Raw genomic sequence first — 21,703 nt, forward strand, 5'->3', positions numbered from 1 at the left:
AATAATATGCGCAGGCTGCGAATTAAAATATGTAATGACGAATCAGAGTTCCATTAATGGACGTAACCCACTATTGAGCTGCCAGGGTCACAGAATGAACTGGGCCGAGCTGACCTCCATAGCTCCTGGCAACAAGGCGGGCACATTCAATCTCACTTGACCCACCCAGCTTTGACCCTAGACCCCTGACAATGCTGTCCCTATGTGAACTCTCAACTCCGGGGATCAATAGCTCTTGACCATCGCCTCAGGCTTTTAGCCAGAGCGCTGAGGGCGATAGGAGGGTGGAAGTGGGGCGCAGGCTGGTAGAAGCAGCATGACCTGAAAGGGCAGGGCCACTGACCAATAATGATGTAGGAGATTTATACTGAAATTGGATCTGATGAGAGGAGCGGGACATTGGAACATGTATGGGTATGTAAATTAAGAATACATCAAAGCACAGCAATTTAATTCTTTTCTAAAATTCAACAAGACTACAGACTTTTTAAACCCCCTACTAAAAACTTGAACTCAGCAAGAGAAATCTTTTCATGCTCCCCCAATCTACGTATTCATGTCATACATGGATGCCTCTCTCCACACTTCAAACTAAGTTTTCACATTCTGATCCTTAGTTATTGTGGTTTTGTTGTGTAGTTTAACAAGTCAAATCACTAATCCTCTTATGCTGGAATGGTGCAGCAGCGCTGCATCTGAAAGTTGAGCTGCCCTGCGTTCTAATCAGCAAGGTAAAGTTCTTTGATCTCGAGTTGGAAAAGCTTCCTCGGTTTCTTCTTTGGAGATAATACTGTGCATAGTAGCGGCTTTGTGGGCTAAAACCCTCCTAGCGTTTGCTTTGCTGTTGCCACAGACTCTGCTATTAGGCTACTTACAAAAACAACCATTTTATTCCTTATTCCCATATGACAATATCCAGCCTTGTTCTAACATTAGGCATGGAACCTGTGGATTTTAACACACATAGGATCACGCTGGCAAAACGCACACACTATTAAATACATAGTGGGTCTCAGTGGGTGTCAAACAGATATGCTGAGGGTGTTATAACAGCAGTGAGTCATCAGCTACAGAACACAACAGAACACTGAATGCAGTCTCTGAATACATTGTGCCCGTGAAAGTGTGCGAGACAAGATGAAAAATATGCAGATGAACTCATCAAACATTTTGCATGTGACATGCTGAACACTTGAAGTGGGACTACAAGTAAAAACAGGTTTGAACCCAAAAGCACAACTCTGAGACCAGGCCAGCAAAAAAGAAGTTTACTTGAGGTCAAAAAAAGGCAGCAAATATAATATATGCTACTGGGTTGATCGGTGTCCAGAAACCGCTACCGCCAGCCTACAGACAACACAAGCAAGTACAGAATCTCAATCTTTATTTTACTTACTAATTGCCTGACGTTGTATATATTACTGGAGATATTGGCTACATGTAAGTCTTTTTTTATTACAAGCATGTTCTGTACAGTACTACAAGTTGTTGGCAGAAGAAAGAAAAAGTTACACAATATAAGTTTCTGGGGGGCAACAAAAACTGGTGAACATGCTAGTAATTAGTAAAAGGCTAACTTTACATGTAGCCAATATCTCGAGCAATACAGCATATGAATCATTCTGAGGTAATACACAAGGTTAGCTTTTTATCTGGTTTTTTTTAGCCCCCAGAAATATCTGTTGTACTGTGCAAGATTTAAAGTGTTTCTGTATTAGCATGTGGGTTTGTAATCCTTTTTACTGTTTTCTACAGTATGCGTTGTGAAAATGGTAGACATTTGTTTACTTGTGCTTTATTGGCATGTGTTTTTCCCAAGTTGTGATGCATTGAGCTCTCATGGCCACTGTACTCTTCTCTACCAGTGCTACACTTAAATTATTGTTTTTATCATCATCCAATAAGTGCCAATTGTGGCCACAGTGGTTGCTGTTTGGCTTTATAGAAACAAACATTAGGTGATGCTTTTCTTTAAGTTCGTCGACGGATTGAAAATATTACAGTATGTTTCCATCTGATGGAGATCTAAACACAGTCATTCCTCATTAGTTGTGGAAAGTAAAGTTAACTTCACAAAAGCCTCTTGAAACTCGTGTCGCACAAATGCCTCAGACACTTCACCAGCAGCAGTGAACATTCATTGTGAGAGACAGGTGCTCCAGTCTGGCTCTAAGCTTATTCAATCCCAGAATGTTCTTGGTACAAAAATATAACCCTCTGTGTGTGTGTGTGTGTGTGTGTGTGTGTGTGTGTGTGTGTGTGTGTGTGTGTGTGTGTGGGTGTGTGTGTCTGTTTGTTCTCTCATTTCCCATTTCTCATATCTCATGTCTGTGGTTTCACAGACAGCAGGGCCCATCTCACGAGAGCTGAGGAATGACTCAGACCTACGCAGACTTGTGGCTGGCGGCTGTGACTCAGAAAGAAAGGGAGAGGGAGGGCTGAGGAGGAGAGGGAAAGAGAAGGGAGTTAAGGGGAGAGTGTGTGGGGGGGGGGGGTATAGAAACAGAGGGAAGTGGAGGGTGTCATAGATGGGATGTCATTCTCCCCACTCACCCAGGGTAGCAGAGATGAGCAGCTGGCCATGAATACATGTGTGGCAGCATCACTCAACACACGCAGAAGCCGACACACACATGCAGACACACAGGAGCAGCTGAAAATAGCAAAACAGAGGCCTTCCACAACATCTGCCAATTATCTGGCAGAAAGCATGCCTGGGCCCAGGATCAGAGTAGTCCCAGCTGTGGGCCTGGACTGGAGGATGGCACTGATAGAGATAGAGAGTGAGAGAGAGAGAAAGAGAGAGAGAGCGAGAGAGAGCGAGAGAGAGAGAGAGAGAGAGAGAGAGAGAGAGAGAGAGAGAGAGAGAGAGAGAGAGAGAGAGAGAGAGAGAGAGAGAGAGATTGCTGAGAAAAATGGTCAATAACAGACAAAGGGCTTTACAAAAAGCAAACTGGCTCCCATTGCGACAGGCGCATAGATCAGTCTGTCATAAACGCATAGATTTATTTTAACCGTATGTGCCGCAGAGAAACAACCGAGCCCCAGCCTTCCAACAGCATTGGCAGGAATCACAATATCTTTGACAGTCAGTCGGTTTGCCCACCTTCTCTCCGTCTCCATTCCTCTCGCTCTCCCTTTGGTCTCCTCTGCGCTCAGAAAAAGAAAGACAAACTCATTTCCATACAAATGGAGTGAGAGCCTGCAGCCCAGGGACCCAGTGGAATTGCAAATATTTCATCTTTGCCTGGGAGCCTCGCGCTATTACTCCTTGGCCATTATCTCCTCTCTTTCATTCTTTCTCTTCTTTTGCTTTTTCTTCTCTGCTCTCATACCCACTCACCTCCACTATCAACCGATGCTTATGCTGACCCTATGTACCTCCATCTATCATTTGGTCTTCCAAATCACCCATCTAACAGAAAAAAAACATCCTCCCACAACACACTACTACATCACTACTCCCTCTGTACAGTCAGAAATAACTTTACTACAAAGCAAGGCTCAATTTAAGCTTCCAATCCAGTGTCTGTCTTGAACTTTAATAGTTTCTGAGCAACTTTTTGGGCGAAACTCTGTCATGACTTTCAAGTGCAGCAGCTCAGCCAGAAAGCACCGGCTGCCTTTCTCTTTCTACTTCTTCTTCTTACTTTCTTTTCCTGCAACATCCCTCCATCCTCCAGCCTCGTAGCATCTGCCCAGTGCCCACATTCTTGGGCACACATGGTGTCCAGCAGCTGCTAGGTCAGCATAGGTGCTGGAGCACAGATTGCCTGGCGCTGGCCTCCTAACTAGGCGAGCTGCCAGTTGTGGACACAGACAGAGACAGCAGGCAGGGTAGAGGATTTAACAGACTTCATACAGCACACAACAGACTGCGTTCTCTCATTCTTTTCTTCTATTACTGATCAAAAGCAAGGAAAATGCATGCAGGGATGAATTGCCAGATATTAATCTATACATGGATGTTAATTGCCAAATGAGTATTGGATTGCCGGATTGGAATCATTCACTTAACATTAAAATTTAAATCTGACATTTTGGTTACCGTGGAGATATTGACGGGGGCACTGAACCTGCAAATCTCCAAAGCATTTTTTCCTTTTCTATCCAAGCTTGCCAAATTTCCATCCAGCACACAAAACTTCTCCATACTGTCTAGTATTTTCTGCTTGCTCTACATTTCTCAAAAGGAAGGCACTGGCCAGGAGAAAGGGAGTCCTTTACATGGCTGATTTTACTAGTATACAAAGAAGAGCAGAGGGAGGACAGGCTAGGCCCCAGATGGACAGTGTGTAATGTTGTTAGCTATAGTTAGCCAATTTAGTCACACTGCCAGCAGCTCTCATTACATGATCTAATTCTCCCTCTCTATCTCTCTCCCCCTCTTATTTCTCCAGCACACACATGCACTCCCACACAAGCCAGAGAGGATGGAGGGAGTGCCAGGAGGTGAAAGACAGACAGTGTGTGTGTGTGTGTGTGTGTGTGTGTGTGTGTGTGTGTGTGTGTGTGTGTGTGTGTGTGTGTGTGTGTGTGTGTGTGTGTGTGTGTGTGGATGCTGGTGCAGTACCAGTATGTGTTTAGGAGGCTATGCAGGACCTCCTCACTCAGGAACCTCTAGTTTTCCAACAAGAGGGAAAGGCATCAAAATTGAATGAAGATATTAATAATTCAGCGACCGATTTCTCCAAGAAAACAGGTTTTCTGAAACGATAAAGCAAAAATCAATGCTGCCTCTCCTCTCCTCTCTCTGTCTCCCTTTCACTCCCCATCTCTTGATGCATGCTTGGAGGAGAAAGGAAGAGGGGGTGGAGAGGATCAGCGTATGTGGCTACATGCCTCTTTGTTTGCGTTCCATGTGTGGGAGCTTCTGTTGGTGCGCTTCTGTCTGTGTTCTAGCAGGGTGGACATCAGCTTTGTGCCCGGCAGCCTGTGCTGTTACGCAGCGGATCCCCTGGAGACAGGAGTGCTGCTTCAGCCTCGTCACCTCCAGGCTGGGTCTGAGGAGAGGAGACGCCACGCAGAGGGAGGTGCAAATCTCAACGGGGCTTCAGGAAAAAATACACCCATCTGATCACACACACACACACACACACACACACACACACACACACACACACACACACACACACACACACACACTTAACAAAAGCCCTTGCTGTGAGACAAACAGGCTGCTCATGCTTTTGGACATTGATGTGTTGGATCAAGCAGCATACAGCATGAGCTAATTATGACCTCTGTATGAAGTGTCTGGAGAGGCGCACGTACACACCAAGTGCATGTGTGTGTTTATGTCTGAATGTCAGACGCACCACTGTGTCTCTGCTTGGTGTTGTCTTTTTTTATACATATCTCCAGAACACCAATATTTATTTCTGTGCTGCCTCTCCCATTTAAACCCACAGAGAGCCAAATGTAAAAATACTCTCTCTCTCTCTCTCTCTCTCTCTCTCTCTCTCTCTCTCTCTCTCTCTCTCTCTCTCTCTTTCTCTTTCTCTTTCTCTTTCTCTCTCTCTCTTCATCTTCGCTCAGTGGTCACACAGATGGCTTGTCAGATTTTCCCTCTAACAGTAATTGTAAGTTGGAGGGGAGTTAGCAGCAAGACTGTGTGGGTGGAGTAGTTTACTAATGTTTTTAGAAACAATTGACTCGTAAGGTTAGTTAGTTGGGACATTTCTGGCTCTGACGTGATGAGGAGGAGGAAATGTATAGCCTATCAGTGACACAAATTGGAGGAGGATGATTTGGTAAACAGCTTCCTAAATAATAATGTTTTTTTTTCTCTTTCTTTTGAGAAATACAGAGATTGGACACAACCGCATGAAGACTTAAAATAGAATGCATTCATATATTGTAATGGGCAGGCAATGAATACTGAGAGGTGTTGATTCAGCTCCATTTAGTGGTTTTAAGTGAACTATAGTGCTGCCTGGTTCCCACTTGTCTCATGTGGTTTTTTTGATGTCAGAAACAAATATTATCAAATCACATACTTCATTCTTTTGTGTCTTGTGCATGCATGTACAGTAAAACAATGTAAAGCATTGCTATATAAAGGGGATTCTTTATATTTACACCTATTGTATTAGGTTATTTTTATTTCGTATTATGAATTGTCTCCTACACACCTTCTCCCTACACAGTTTTTTCTTCTTCATTTGTTTAAAAGGTAGGAAGTGGGAGGTGCTACTTTAGGAATCCTTGGTTAGAAGTACAAGTCTCATTCATTTTCATTCATAGCAATGTTAGGTGACTCCACAGTTTGAGACCTTTTTTTGTTTGAGTCATCAGTGCAAAAGATCAAAAACAGTTTGTTTTCTTTAATAAAAGGTACAAGCCTGTGTACAAGCCTGTGTACATTAGAAGTAGAAGGTTAGAACGAGGCCCAACGTGCATTTGTAATAAACATCCAATCACAAAGCTTAAAAGTCTGGGACGTGTGGCGATAGCCGCGGGAGGAAGCTAAAGATTTAGGTGTTGTGTGATGAAGCATTTTAAATTTGCTACCACTCTGATTCGCACCCATGACTGCTTTCTTCTCCATAGCAATGCTTGCCAAGGCTCATGGGTACTGTCTAATTTAGAGCCGTCCTCCATGTTCTGTTGGATTTCTCAGAAACAGAGTTGAAATAATTAAAACTGGTAGTCATTACATAAACCTTTATGATCGCAGTTCCGTGTTTCTCTGTTAAGTAACATTGAGGATATTATGCAAACGAAATTTTTTAAATAGGAATACAGAATTGGGGAAAAGATCGCTAGATCGCTAGCTTAGATAATAACATTTCTTTAAATGAAAAGCAATGAAGACGAAAGGTGTTTGATGCTACGAACAACTATAGTTAAGGTTGTCTTTTTATTTAAATGCTCAATATGGTGGTGAGTGTTCCTATTTGGTGGAACACATCCTCCATGGGGAGATTAGAAGAGACACAGACTAACTTCCTCTGATTGTTGAGGACAAACGATGAGGCCTTGTGTGTTTGTGTGTGGGTGGCACATCTGGCACTGGAAGCCAATAATCTGTATGTGTGTGTGTGTGTGTGTGTGTGTGTGTGCGTGCGTGCGTGCGTGCGTGCGTGCATGCGTGCGTGTTTCTGCCTTTTTCTGTCACGTATCTACTTCTGTGCATCGAAGTGTGTGTATGTATTTGTGTTTATGTACTCTCTGATGTATGTGTCAATGTTCCTACGCATGCACAACCCTGAAAGTTTGTACGCATATGTGTGTGTAGCCTACTTTGTTCCAAGTGTGTGTTCGGCGTGTTGTGAGATATGGAGGAGGTTCTGCTCCTCTGCCACAGCCACTGTGTCACACAGACATATCCAGAGTAGAAGAAATCATTACACTTTGTTCTTGGTAATAAATTAGTGGGTAGAGGTAACCCAAGGCAAGGTAATACAAGGTTAATAATGCACTGTTATTCCCCACTGGCACAAATAAACAATCTCCTCTGTTTATTTGCCTTTGCTACACTCCCACGAGAAGCCCGAAACAGCAGGACAGAGGCGTGGAAAGAGGGAAATGGAAGAAAAAAAGAGATAGCGGGGATGAGAGTGAGAAAGATGGATGACAAATAGATGATGCTCCATTCCCACTCTGACACCCACCTACCCCTCCTGCCGTGTCCTTTGTTTCACTGCTGAGAAAAATTAAAACAGGTCGACCCACGTTTCTTTTTCTCTCGTCCCTTGTTCCTTCCGCCACATCGGGCCATCTCTTTCTGTTTATATTCCTTTCTCTCGCTTCCTCCCACTCTCCTGGTCACTGCTCGGGTCAGGATGGGAGTCACGACAGGCTCTGGGATGAACCCCCCCACTATCTGTCATTCATCACATCCCACAAATGACAGCTGCCTCTACCCACTCACACTTTCACCTCTGCATTTCTCATGGAAGACATTGTGTTGCATGTAGCGGTGATACATCAGGGCGCCTGTTCGACTATCTTACCACTATCTCGCTATATTCACATTCATTGTGCTGTGATACTACACTGCAAGTGATATATCGCCAAGCCGGTATGTAAAATAAAATGCATTTCAACTATAAGGTGTGAGCTGTGAAATAAAACAGAGTACAATGTGTTCATGTTTACACCTTTCATTTATCTTATGTGTTTACATTAAAGTAGTTGTAAGAACAGGCATGAGTCTTAGTTGTTAGTTGATCTCCTTGACAACCATGTAGAGCTGTGATCGCAACACCCGTGTTAATGCATAGTGTGTGTGTGTGTGTGTGTGTGTGTGTGTGTGTGTGTGTGTGTGTGTGTGTGTGTGAGACGTGGGAAGTAAAGAGACAGACACTCACCATTTTTCAACATATAATCCTTAACTACTGTGAACTGGAGGATGTGCTGAGATAGCACATGTTTTCTATCTTCTTGATCTGTAAAGAATGAAATAAAAATGAAATGAAAGACTCATTGTCCCTGTCTTGCTGTGAAGATGTACAGTATTTTGTGACTTCTGTGATAACAGTGTGTTTCCATGATCATGCAGCGACACAACCAGGGACAGGGCAGAGAAAAGAGATGGATAGCAAACTTTGTCACGTTGTATTGCAAGAGATTGTGCTCCTTCGTGACATTTCTCCCCCTGCGATCACATTCAGGCCCCCACAAACCGCCATCTGATGATGTCATTGGTGACACACACACACGCACGCACGCACACACACACACACACACACACACACACACACATATGCACGCACGCACACACACACACACACACACACACACACACACATATGCACACGCACACACACACACACACACATACATAAAACCACACACACACAAACTGACCTGCGCAATCATGACCTCAATGCTCTTCCTAAATAGAAGATTCTTAGAAATGCGCTTACCTTATTCAGAAACCTGGTATGCATGAGGAGCCCACACACAGAAACACACACATGTACCTACACACATGCAAATTAGCTGCAGCTGAAAGGTGAACCAGACTGATCATTGCCTATGCAACCACTGTCACCTTCACAGTGAAACAGGACAGATAATGCAGGAGTAGGAGGTAGAGGCCAGAGATACAGAGCGGAGCGAGCAGCAGTGTGAGAGTCAGATAAGGAAGTGAAGTAGCTAAAAACAGAGCTCACATGCAAGGCGAGCCTGTCAGAAGAACTACAAAAACCCACCACAGGGACTTCCTAACTAGGTCACCCAGGACCTTTGGGTGTCTGAGTGAGGGCTGCACTTTTCAGAGGGAGGCCAACTTCTCTCCATTAAGGTAAAATTGAGGAGTGTGGGATCTATCATGTCCACCTTAATCCCCACCAGGGGAATGCTCATTATGCCGTATCTACCACCGTGATCATTTTTTTAAAAAACATTTCCATTTCCCTAGGTAAACACTTATTTTCACCTCGGGCCAGTCTTTTATGCTGCGTGTGCATCACCAAAATGAGGTCGACGTATCCCAATTGATTACTTTTAAAGGAGTGCTTCTCTGTAAATTCATTAGATCATTTCTCCAAAGGTGTGTTTTGAAGCTGAAGTACCCTCTATCAGTGAAAATATATACGTATTTGGCCATTAATCGATTAGAATACCTACTCATGCAACAGTGTAACATTTTAACAGATTTTGTTTTGCTGTAAACAAATTGAATATGCTGTCTTTCCAAAATGTGCCACTGACTGATAAAAATGGTTCCCAGCAGGGCAGGAAAACTTTACAGAAGATTATTTGTCTTTGTTACGTAAAGAATGGGTTCCCCTAATTGTCTTAAGTCCTGGCAAATATCCATAAATCTCTTATGTATAGGGGAAGGAGACTGGAATCCTATGGAAAATATCATTCAACACAATTGTTGTGGCAACTTTAAATGCATTTTACATACCAAAATAGATTGTTCTACTTGTATCCCTTGCAGCAAGGATCATACATTTCTTTCTAAAGACCTGTATAATATCCAACACATTATAACAGCTTGCCCTTCCCAAGAGAATATCTTAATGGTTATATTAATCACAAAACAGATTTAATTTTCACAATTGTTGACCAGATGTAGGTAAACATACTTATCTGAGATACATTATATTTCATACTCAGCCTATAAATTGCTTTAATTGTGGATCACATCAACCCAATACCATGCTTTTACAGGCATTTAAATCGCTTCATAAATACTAAAGTTTAGTATGTTCAAAGCAGCTGATAACGACTCATATTTAAGGCCAATGTATTATTGCAGGTAAACAAGGAAATGAGGTGACAAAGTATAAGAGTGCCAAATTCCATATAGGCAGGTTGGGGTGGTGGATTGGTTCAAACAAACACAGGACTTCAACTCGCAAGACCGGGGCCTGTTTCCCGTGTGAAACCAAAAGTCAATGGTCACTTTTGCTCAGTTTTTACAGACCTTAGTCAGCGACGCAATAACGTCCGTGACCTAACATTACTGTACGGCCCTATTTTAATAGTTTCACGTAACTCATTTGAAGCCAATCTCCGATGTTTTGCCAACCCTAACTAAGTATTTTAGTTGCTAAACTAAACTAGTTCTGTTTACAACGTTTACTCTGTATAACAGCGCCTGTTACATTAAATACAACTGTCATGTGATTAAAAACTGCCCCTGTGGTCACGTGTTACGGTCAAATGTTGAAAATGGCCACCGTCATTTTGGTATAACGGTGTGCTATACAGTCAGCTACAGTACATGGGGTTGTTTGCATTCTCTGTAGTTTGCTGCTATAGCAGCATCAATGTTATCAGTATTATTAGCAACATGTTTGACCATGTTTGTAGTTACCTGTTGTGCCTGTGAGAATGCAATCACTGTCACACGAAAGTATGTGTGTGTGTGTGTGTGTGTGTGTGTGTGTGTGTGTGTGTGTGTGTGTGTGTGTGTGTGTTTTGTGGCGGATGGGTGGGTGTGTGATCATTATTATACTATATACTTTCCATATCTTTGTGTACACATCTACTTTACTTTGGCTCTTGGTTGTGACAGGCAGAAGTGCTTGAAGTTCCTGGCTCAAAGACACTATAATTAAACCAACACCCAAAGCCCACACAGAGCAGAGGGGCCAGTAGCCCCCAGACACAAATACACACACACGATTGCACACATCTTAACACAGAAACTCATATAAACACTTTCTCTCTTGCTCATACAGGCACACCTACGATCTCACATAGCTCTAAGCACTTACCTGCAGCCTTTAATTGTACTTCCTGTGTTCTTATTCTACGAAACTACAAACACCCACAGCATCTTTGCTGCCTACCTTGTTGATAATCTGTTTTTTCTCCTTTAAGACACCATAGAGCCGCTTTTTCCATGACTACGCCTGTGAGTCAGCTCATTACTTTTGTATTGGTTTTATTATCTCAAAACGTAATGCTTGATTTCAGCTTGTTTACATGTGCACAGTGTACGGTCAGTTTCATATGGGCAGTCAGGCAAGGATATGAACAAGTTCCAAGCGTTTTCTGTATGATTAGTACAGGATGACTCATTGGCCATGCCTCCCCGTCACACACACACACACACACACACACACACACACACACACACACACACACACACACACACACACACACACACACACACACACACACACTCATACATAGGTGTACAGGCACCGAACATCATTAAATGCATGAAAGGAATATATGTATGTATTCATTCTATGCACCCCCACACTTTTTAGTTTTTGCCAGATGTCAAATGCTTTTTGTGCGTTATGTAGGCTGTGGCTCTTGATGTTCTTCAATGTGACTACACTTGGACTCTGCAGTTGACATTCAGTCCATTCAAAGGCTAGCAGCAGGCGCCGAAGCTTCGTCACAAGAGTGTCTCCTTTCACAGAGCCTACATGTATTTTACGGTTTTCTGTCATTCCGGGTGGTTCTGAGCCAGTGCAGTAATTCCATATGTGTCAGCAAAGAAGGAATTCAGTGTGGGTGATTGTAAAACATAATTGCTTGAACATAAAACCTCAACTTTTCCTGAATGTGACTAGTGTGTGTGAGTGGATGAGCTGAAACGTGACATGCCCCTCCCTTCTCGACCTCATGTCAATTAGACTTCGCTGGGATGGAGAGGCATCTGTTTTGATTGTTTCGGTCTCTGTTCAGAAGCCAAGCTACAGTGTCAGACTCACCCAGGCATTTTTCTTGGAGGCGCAAATGTAATATTCATTGATGTGTAGGCAGATCAAGAACTCACTGATAACGTACACATTGCATATTAACAACAGACCCCATTTTCCTTCAGAGGGAGAACATCTGTTTATTTTAATACGTATGATTCTGCAACTGTTCATAAAAGCATGTAGCATTTGTATTCGTACTGTCGGCCAGTGAGGAGCATATTCAATATTCTGCCCTGTCGTGTGTGTTCCCGACCTCGAGTCCCCTGCACTTTGTCAACTCACAGCTCCTCCGGTTACGACCTGGCCCCTCTTGGGAGCCTCTGGGGCCCGCCGGCTAAATTAGTTTCAGCAGCACCAGGAACAGAAGTTGGAGGCCTCTAACCTCTTTTAGGATTACAGGACTCTAACCCTCCTCTCTGTCAAGGCCTCCCGAGGCCTTTGAAGTTGCTCATGGCTTTTCCTTCCTCACGCCACCCGACTCCGAATGAATGATCTACCGCCACCTCAGCCCTTCACTGACCCTCCCTCATACTCTCACCCTCTTTTTCTGCTATCTCTCCACTCCTCTCTCTTTTCATCTTTCTGCCTCGAGGGTGAGGTCCCCCTCCTTTTTTACCCCCTCCCTCCACTTCCTCCCACTCCTCTGGCCTCTATCCCTCTTACTTTAGTCCTCATTCCTCCTTTCTTTATCTCGCCACTCCAAAAGGCCCCTCACCATGTCTCCATCTCTTTATTCTTCTCCTTTTTTGCATTTTCACATCCTCCTGTTTTCTCCTTCAAAATTAGTTTCCTCTCCCACTCGTTTTCTCAACTTCTCACATTGTCCTGTGTTTCCTTGTTACACTCTTCTTCACCTAATCTTCTCTTAACTCCCTCTCTTGTTCCCTTTTCCATTTCACTCCCCCTTTCTTCCTTTCTTCACCCCTCCCTTTCTTCTTTTGGACTTTGTCCCCAGGGTTTTTAGCATGCCTCACACATTCCTTTGCGCTGACTGTCTGTGTTTACATTGACATCCTCTATTCAGTGTGCAGACCGCAGCACAGCACACACAGATCATCAAGTTTATTAACCATCTTTTCTCTCCAAAGAAAATACATAAAAGTAAGAGTGAATAACAGAATGAAATACATGCTTCATTATAACTACCACACAATTAAAATGTGCCATGGTTTATGTCTTAAGGTTCGAGGACCCCTTGACTTTTTCTCCACTAATTACACTTGCACACGGCAGTGTGCTCTCTAAAGGTGGACATTTTTCATCAACATGCTAGGGACGGCAGGATAGTTGGAAGTTCAAATGGAACTCAAACACATTAGAGTACATTATGCCAGCAGAGGTTACGGAGTAAAGTCAAGAGCTGCCAAACTGTAATAGCGCCCTTAATCATGTACCACCTGATCCTGCAAAGTGAAAGCAGGGGAGGCACACATTCATTGATAAATAAATGCAGACAAGTGGTTCTTTTTATAGCTCCTGCAGCCAGAGGACAATATGTAGCCATGTGAGCTATGTTTATTTTATTAAACTGTGTAAGAGAGAGAACCAGGTAGCGTGGGCGAGAGGGGTGGGGGGTCAGAACAAGACAAAGGACAGCGACAGGGCTGGAGAGTGAGAGAGAAATAAAGAGGGAGAGTGAGGGAGGGAGCAATAACAGTTGATCTATCATAAGGTCATCTCTTTCCGCTGTGTACACGTCACCTGTGCGTCGCCTACCAAAGGACAGTCAGCACATTCAAATGTCATGGTCTACTGCTTGTATTGTGTAATGCCAAGCTCACACAACCACACACACGTGCTTGTGTGTCGTGTAAAAACAGAAGTGTAGAGAGAAGTGTAGATGTACCTTCCCAAACCCTACCCAGTCTGTTCCAGGTACTGGGCTGTGCTAGGCGCTCAGACCCCATCCTCCTCCTCTCATACTGTACTGTGTGTGTGTGTGTGTGTGTGTGTGTGTGTGTGTGTGTGTGTGTGTGTGTGTGTGTGTGTGTGTGTCACCATTTTCTGCCATGTGGAATTATTGTATTCACCTATCAATCTGGCTTATGAGTCTTATTATTTGCTGAAATAATGCTCTATTGTGGACATGAATTAGATATTCAATGTGGTGACACAGTAACAGTTGGCTTCATCACTAATCTGCTATTGTTTTTAATGCTCATATAGCCAACATTCATGATTTACTGTAGCTTGACTAAACCCAGTGTTTATGGGTTAACCACAGGCTTGACCAATCCAGGGCTCCTCCTCAGTCTACCTTGTTTTGTCTTGAGTTGCTCCGTTCCTCCCTGCTTGATCCTGTACTGTCCTCTGTATGTGTTCTTGCGTGTGTGTGTGTGTGTGTGTGTGTGTGCGTGCATTTGTGTGTGCTGACACGTCCATCCTGCCAGGTCAAAGTTAATTGCCAGGCAGATTATATGGTGTTGCAAATGGATAGAAAACAGTTGTGGAGTGAATCATTCCACTTTACTGGCACACACAGCCTTTACTTCCAGTAAGGATCCATAGAAGCATGCCCGCCTCTTCCCCTAGCTTCCATGAAAACCGACATCGATGCCGAGGTCTCTGGAACTGCCCAACAAGGAGTTAACACCTCAGATGGAGAGACATGGTGGAGGGAGGGGGGGTAGTGGGAGGAGAAGGAAGAAGATGGTGTGAAGGACAAAAGGAGTGGCTGGTGGCAGCCGCAAAGGTAGTGAGCTCAGGGCTGTGGAATCAGGAACTGCTCTTTGCTCTTTACTGTGCTACGCCCCAGCACTGCCGCCACCGCAACACCCACACCTCCACCCATGCTCTCTATACCCGTACAACCTCTGCTCCGCTCTGGCCTAGCTGGAATGCTGACTTTCACCCGCACCCACCCCCTCAACATTTCTCACCCCTCCTTCTCTTGCAAAATACGGAGAAATAAAGGGGAAGCAGCATCCTCTGTTACAAGCTGCTGCTATGTGTGACCAGCAGTCTGCCTGTGAATGTGAATCACAGAAAAAGAAGTCACAGAAAAAAAACTTCTGAATCAGAGAAATGTACCTTCTGTGCTGTCTTGGTGTACTTGAGCAGAAGTGCCACTGTTTGACTAAACATAACTCTCAAAGCAGCAAAAGGAAAGTCTGATTCCACACAGGGCTCTATTAAAATCCACAGATTCAGCAGTGCAGACGTCACACTGATTCCAGTGAGGATCATTCCTGCCTCTAGAACTGGAGTTTGTACTGATTGAGACCAGGAAAAATATTCAGACAGACCCAGTTGAAGCTGAAGTTGAAGTTGAAGATTCCAGTAAAAGCAATTTGTGTAAATTTCTTTCCAGGGAAATAGTGTCAGAGTGGACAAGCTGATCAACATTAGTTTTTTGTTTTTGTTTTTTTGCATCAAATGAACAAGAGATGTAATGCTCTTACATGGATACATGGATCATTTTTTGTAATATATGAGTCGTGCAGGAGGTATCCTATATATGGTTCATGTGTCTGATCATTTGAGCACCTCAACCTTTTACAGGTCAAGTTAACCGCCCCCTCTGAGTTGAGACACTTCAGGCATGGCTGGCACGAAGTACTCATCAACGTATTTGTCACTATCTATCTTTGGTGGTAATGGACCATAGATGCTGTCTGTCTCCTGTTCTACAATGTGACTCACCAAACCATACTGTATAAATAAAAGCTTTGTTGATAGCGGAACATTTCCAGTTGGCTTTTTAAAGTGTTATGTGGCCAATGTTTCTGATAAAGACAAATATGTTTATCTGATGGAGTAGCTTATCAAGCAAATAAACCTTTTTCCTTTCAAAGGAGTTCAAGGCTGTTTGCCGTAGCTAGGTCGCAGGGAATGGATGGCGGGGCAGAGGGAGAAAGAAAGAAAGGAATAAGGCGGTAGCTGGCACATCTGTCATCCATTTAGGCTGGGAAAGGAAGGGATGGCTTTCTGCTTACCTGTGCACCGTCAGCCCAGGAGGGGCGGCGAGGACATTTGTCATGGAGCCGGGGAGTAAATAGTGAGGAAACAAACCGCCATCTGTCTGGGCCCATTGATTTTCACATGAAAAGCAAATACATCCATTCTGTTTGCGCTGCCTCCCAGCCCTGTCTGCCTGTTGGGCGGGCGCAGAGTTGAAGTTTACCTTTCGACATCATGTTCCTTTGATAATCCTTATACATGACTGAACCTCTAGCATGATCCCTCCCTTTTGTAGGATGTAAATGGCTAAAAAGAGGAGCAAACATGAAGTGCTTGAGCTCTACTATGAGTCACTGTAGTAGCCAGAGAGTCTGTGTTGCCAGAACAGCGGCATGTTGGCGAGGTAAGGAGATAGCATGTCTGATCTTTATAACAATGAACAATACAGAGAGGTAGTGACGTGTGCAAGGCTGACCTGAACAGAGGGCAATGATAATGACGGTCAGTGATCAAGCCTCTCACATCCTGAGCGCTTTTGTGGCACTTTTAAACATGTTTCCCTTCTTTATCCTCCAGCCTTCGATCCGAAGCGAAGTGTCCATGCACATCCGTGACGATGTCATAGAGGTGTGTTTGGAAGTAGGCACGAGAAGAAAGGAGAGAAAGAGTGAGAGGGGGAGAGAGAGAGAGAGGTTTTAATGTCTTCTGTCACAACCACCTGCCTCCTCTTGTGAAATCTCTTCATGTTCCACCCACTGAGTTTCCAATCCTCCTTTCTGCCCTTGAACAGACACTAATTCAGCCACCGAATCTAATCCGTAAAACCTGATAATTTCCTTTCACTGCCACCATGTAAATGTTTATCATTAAATGGTGGGCATTCACAGAATTATCACTGAGGGGCGTAATGACATTTTATGAGGTCTGACTAAGGTTTGTGGGTAGATAACCTAACAATGAGCGCCTAGGTGCTCTCTGTGATTATTTACCTCCCTGTTTGGCTTTGATCGTTTTGGCATTTTGCAGCAGACACTTTAGATATACAGCTGATGCAACCAAAATGTCATCCCTCTTTTTTTACAAACGCTGGAGAGAGGGCCTTTTCATTTAGGGGGAGAATTTGAAACAGCTCTAACCTTTCATCAACAATGCTGCCACTTTACGCTGCGGAATTCCTAATTCAATGAGAGGCGTGCCAAGGCACCTGCTTTCATCAGTCCTAAGGTCCTCTGAGAAAGTCTGCGGAAAGAGAGAAAAGGGATGGAGAGAGGCATTCGCAAGTTGTTGACAATACTCCAGTGGCAAAAACAAAATGAAACAAGCACATGTTTTTGCTGCTGGGACAATAAGAATAACATCACATACACACAGATTAACACAAACACACACACACACACACACACACACACACACACACACACACACACACACACACACACTCAAACAGCCCTTTAAAGTTGGGGGGTCCAGCATTTTGGCCCCACAAAGCTGTCTGGACCCCACAAGTATACTGTATTCCCGTTTGTTGGACCAGACAAATATAGTTAAAAAAGAACACACACACATTGTAACCATTTATTTATGTCCACATGAAGAGACACAAATATTACAGATGCAGTACAATACATACGCAAACTCATGGACCAGTGGCATGCTGCAGGTCTTCACAATATCACTTAAAGTGCCCATATTATGAAAAAAACACTTTTTCTGGGATTTGGGGTGTTCTTTTGCGTCTCTGGTGCTTCCACACGCATGCAAACTTTGAAAAAAATCCATCCATGCTGTTTTGAGTGAGATACGGTTTCTGAATGTGTCCTGCCTTCAGTCTCTGGGTGAGCTGTTCAAAATCGGCACGGCTTGTGATGTCACAAGCCGAAACGAGCTGGCTGACCCCAACCGTTAGCATGCTAACACTAGCATGCTACCTCGTTCTCAATAGCAAAGCACTGTTACAACACACACAAGTTCACCATAATCTACAAAAGAACTACTTCCATGTGCGCCCTCATTTAGAAGTCTCCCAGCTAATCCTGCCTTGTAACTGACCGAAGTTGGAGAAACAACCTTTCTTTTACTGTCTATGGAGCTAGCTAGCTGACATGATCTACATCTGAGCTACTGCGCATGTGCAATCAAAGATAGTACAGAAGAAGAAGAAGAAAAGAGGTCTCACTCTGTAGCTAAAACAGAGACCAGGTGGAAAGAGAATCTGCAGCAGTGAGAGAGAGCGGTGCAGTACAACAAAAATATGTTGTTTTTTGAAAATTAAACCATTTAAACCTATTCTAGTACAACCTTAAAATACATTTATGAACCTGAAAATGAGCATAATATGGGCACTTTAATAAGCACAATACTCAGTTCTTAAGGGTATAAGTAGCAACGTCTCTGCCATATGTGGTGGTTGCCAATAATAGCAGATATGGCACAGTACTTTGCAGGCTGTTTAGCCCTCTTTTTGGCCATCCCAAGTTGTTGCAGCCCTCTTACTACCAACCTGTGTGTGTGTGTGTGTCCACACACGCACACACACACACACACACACACACACACACACACTATTATGAATATATATATATATATATATATATATATTATTAATTAATATAGTATGTGAATCAAATCATAGTAATGACAAAGACACTGACGCATCACGCCATATCATTAGATAATTATATATGTTTTCATGTGAATGTACAATTTGTGTGCATGTGTGTGCGTCATTGTTTTTTTTCCCATGCCCTTTCCTGTCATGTCTTGTCAATCCTCACCTGTTCAGTGAAAAAACGGAGGGGGGAAAACCCTCAACCATGCAGTGCCCCTCCAATGGCCCCTTCTGCATCACGGACCCACATGATGTGTCATCGCTGGCTTTGACGTTGCATTCCTGTCCTTGTTCTCACATTATCTATCTACCACACAAACAGTTAGATGAGAAGAGTATCATGATGGCCACTTATTATCACTGCATTTCAAAAATGTGTTGTTCTCAGTGTTACCTCATTTTCTTTACTTCTTTCTTTATGCATCCCTCCCTTAGCCCCCATCTTCGCCTCTTACAGCCCCCTCTTCCCCTCCCTCTCTTCGCATTCCTTGGTGAGTGGGTGGAAAGTTCAATTGGGATGTGGGATCCCAGAAGGGCAGGGGGGGTTTGCCTCTTACCAGAGCACAGTATGTGTGCAAACCAGGGGCTTCTTATCAGCCAATCCAGTCTGTCAGCACAGGCGGGTGTTTTTTGATGGTGTTGTGGAGTCCCACGAAAATGGGTGAAAGGTCCAAAATGTGTCCCGAAACATCATATTATATTAAAAACAAAAAAACATTCTTAAAATGTAATATAAAACTTTGCATAATGTGATCATGCAAGCATGTGTTATTTGTTACATTGTTACAGCTGCAATACTGGACTCCCTGAATTGTTGTGTTTAACTTCATTACCTACTCACTGCTGCTCCCCACTTCAAGATAGGGAGACACTAACAACACTTACTGTAATGAAAGAAGGACCTCTGCTGGGTATGTCTCAATACTGCTATCCTCCTTGTTATCTCTAAGGGGGAATGAATGTCAGCTTTGTTGACTGCACTCTCAGTTTGACATAAAGCTAGGTTAAAGTTTTATGTTTCCTGTATTGGACTTTGATCATGTAGTGACAGTTGACATTATTGTATTATTGTATAAGAAATGTGTATATGATATGTTATCTGTGTTCCTTTTGTCACTGTAACACTTGATTGCCTTACCTCACAGACTTGGCAAGTAGAAAATGAAAGGGTAGGGCAGTGTGGGCAAGCCATTCCCAGCAACTTGCATAACCTTCCCACAGTGACAAACCCATCACTATTTTGTTAGAGGCATTCCTTTGCCCTTTTGTCAGCATGTTTACCTTTGCTTCTTTGTTATCTCTGTTGCACTGCAAGCAAACAAACTGGTTTTAGAAGCAGCTCTGGTCCGTGGGCTGTGAGTGTAGGAGACACACAGGAAGTGGTGGGCGACCAGCGAACTGTATTTCCTCTTCCTGTCTATGTCCTCCCTCCCTGCCTGCCTGCCTGCTTGCCTGCCCTTTGGCTATTAATGTAACTCTGAGCTACCCACCACACACCCACATGGCCACTGGGAGCTGGTGGTGCACTAGAATTCACAGACGTGCACACGTACATGGACACACACACATCCATGCACACACATGCATACAGTCCTAGCAGAATAAGCCACGTGATATCAGTGTAAATAATTAGAAGCTAAACAAGCCGGCAGCATATTCTGTTGAGAGCCACGCAGAGTGAACAGGACAGTTTGGTGCCCTTCATGGCTCGCTTTCATATCAAACCATTAGCTCTTGCCTCTACCTCCTATCTTGCTAGTACATCGACAACAGACAGCAGGGTGCAATTATATAGGTGTCTATCACTCAATCACGACATATATCACAGCCAAGGAGGAGGTGATGTGCAGCATGCACTGTAGGGAAATGCCTCAAGCGTTATAACAAGGTGTCCCATTCTTTAAGCAGCTGCACCTGCCCCTGCACACACACACACACACACACACACACACACACACACACACACACACACACACACACACACACAAACTCAACAGCCACACACATTACAGATGTGCCATTATAGTTCATTGTGAAGAAAATTATTGTTCATTTCTGTTCGCTATTTTTTCCTCCCTCCTTCAAGCAGGCCTTATTTTCTTTCTGAAAGTGGGCTGACAGATTTAGCACTTCAGCTGTGCACTTCAAATCTCTCCATCTCGTAATCTCTTTGTTCAATTTACCACCACTACACTCGTGGCACAGCCTACACACACACACACACACACACACACACACACACATACCCATGATCCATGTTCCCATTGCAGCCCTTATCTCCTCCCCTCTGTCATGCAGCTCATCAGTGAGAATAGAGAGAACACACAGTGGCATGAATCACACTGAATCATAGCACCCAAAGAGAGGTGTTGCATTTAACCAGGACACAGACTATTTATAATGGCCTGGGCGTGCACATTCTCATTATAGGCCACGGATGATGCTGACAATGGACAGGCAGATGAGGGGGCAGTGACTCCTTTTAAATGTCACCAGCAATGTATCTTCTTATCTGCAGGCTGTAGCGGTGCCAGTCCGTCTGAATCCAATATTTAGAGCAGGGTGAATGAACTAGAATGGAAGGGGAGAAAAGATCTGTTATAAGACACAGTGATTTGCAGATGAGGAGTAACAGACACTTCATCACCACATGAGAATATAGATTTTTTTTTTTGATTTAGTCAGTCCTGTAGTAAAGGGCTCTTTTGATTGAGATCAACCATGCTGATTTAAACACTGACTATAGATGGTTTATAAGCATATTTCATCATTAGTGATAAGATTTAGATTTAAAAAAAGAAAAATAACTTCTAACAACATGAACATGAAAACTATGAATGAAAGTGTCTCTCCCATGCAGACCTCTGCCTAATACGCTTGTTAAAGTCTAATTTGTGTAACAAGTAGCTGGAAGATAAATAAACATAATTATCATATCAAATACATTAGCTGTTTGGGGGATAATAGACTCATTTGACAAACACTTTGTTCTTCTGCTTTCTTTTGGCTTATTTTCTCTCCCTGCATGCCAATCATGCTCAATGCATCACATCAGGACCGAGTTGGG

At 43.5% G+C, this 21,703-nt stretch overlaps 2 long non-coding RNA genes across 2 annotated transcripts in view; one reads left to right on the forward strand and one right to left on the reverse strand.

Moving 5' to 3' along the window:
* The window catches only part of LOC144523607 (uncharacterized), a 28,168-nt gene extending 19,800 nt beyond the window's left edge, over window positions 1-8,368 (reverse strand). Inside the window, exons 1-2 of the long non-coding RNA XR_013502524.1 lie at window positions 8,316-8,368; window positions 4,574-5,073 (exon numbers count right to left, since the gene is read on the reverse strand). This is a non-coding gene — a long non-coding RNA (uncharacterized LOC144523607). The remainder of the gene's footprint in view (window positions 1-4,573; window positions 5,074-8,315) is intronic.
* Window positions 8,369-8,992: 624 nt separating this feature from the next.
* Window positions 8,993-21,703, forward strand: part of LOC144523608 (uncharacterized) — a 14,540-nt gene continuing 1,829 nt past the window's right edge. The window contains exon 1 of the long non-coding RNA XR_013502525.1: window positions 8,993-9,253. This is a non-coding gene — a long non-coding RNA (uncharacterized LOC144523608). The remainder of the gene's footprint in view (window positions 9,254-21,703) is intronic.

This window comes from Sander vitreus, chromosome 9 (genome assembly GCF_031162955.1).
Source record: "Sander vitreus isolate 19-12246 chromosome 9, sanVit1, whole genome shotgun sequence".
NCBI classification, from domain to species: domain Eukaryota; kingdom Metazoa; phylum Chordata; class Actinopteri; order Perciformes; family Percidae; genus Sander; species Sander vitreus.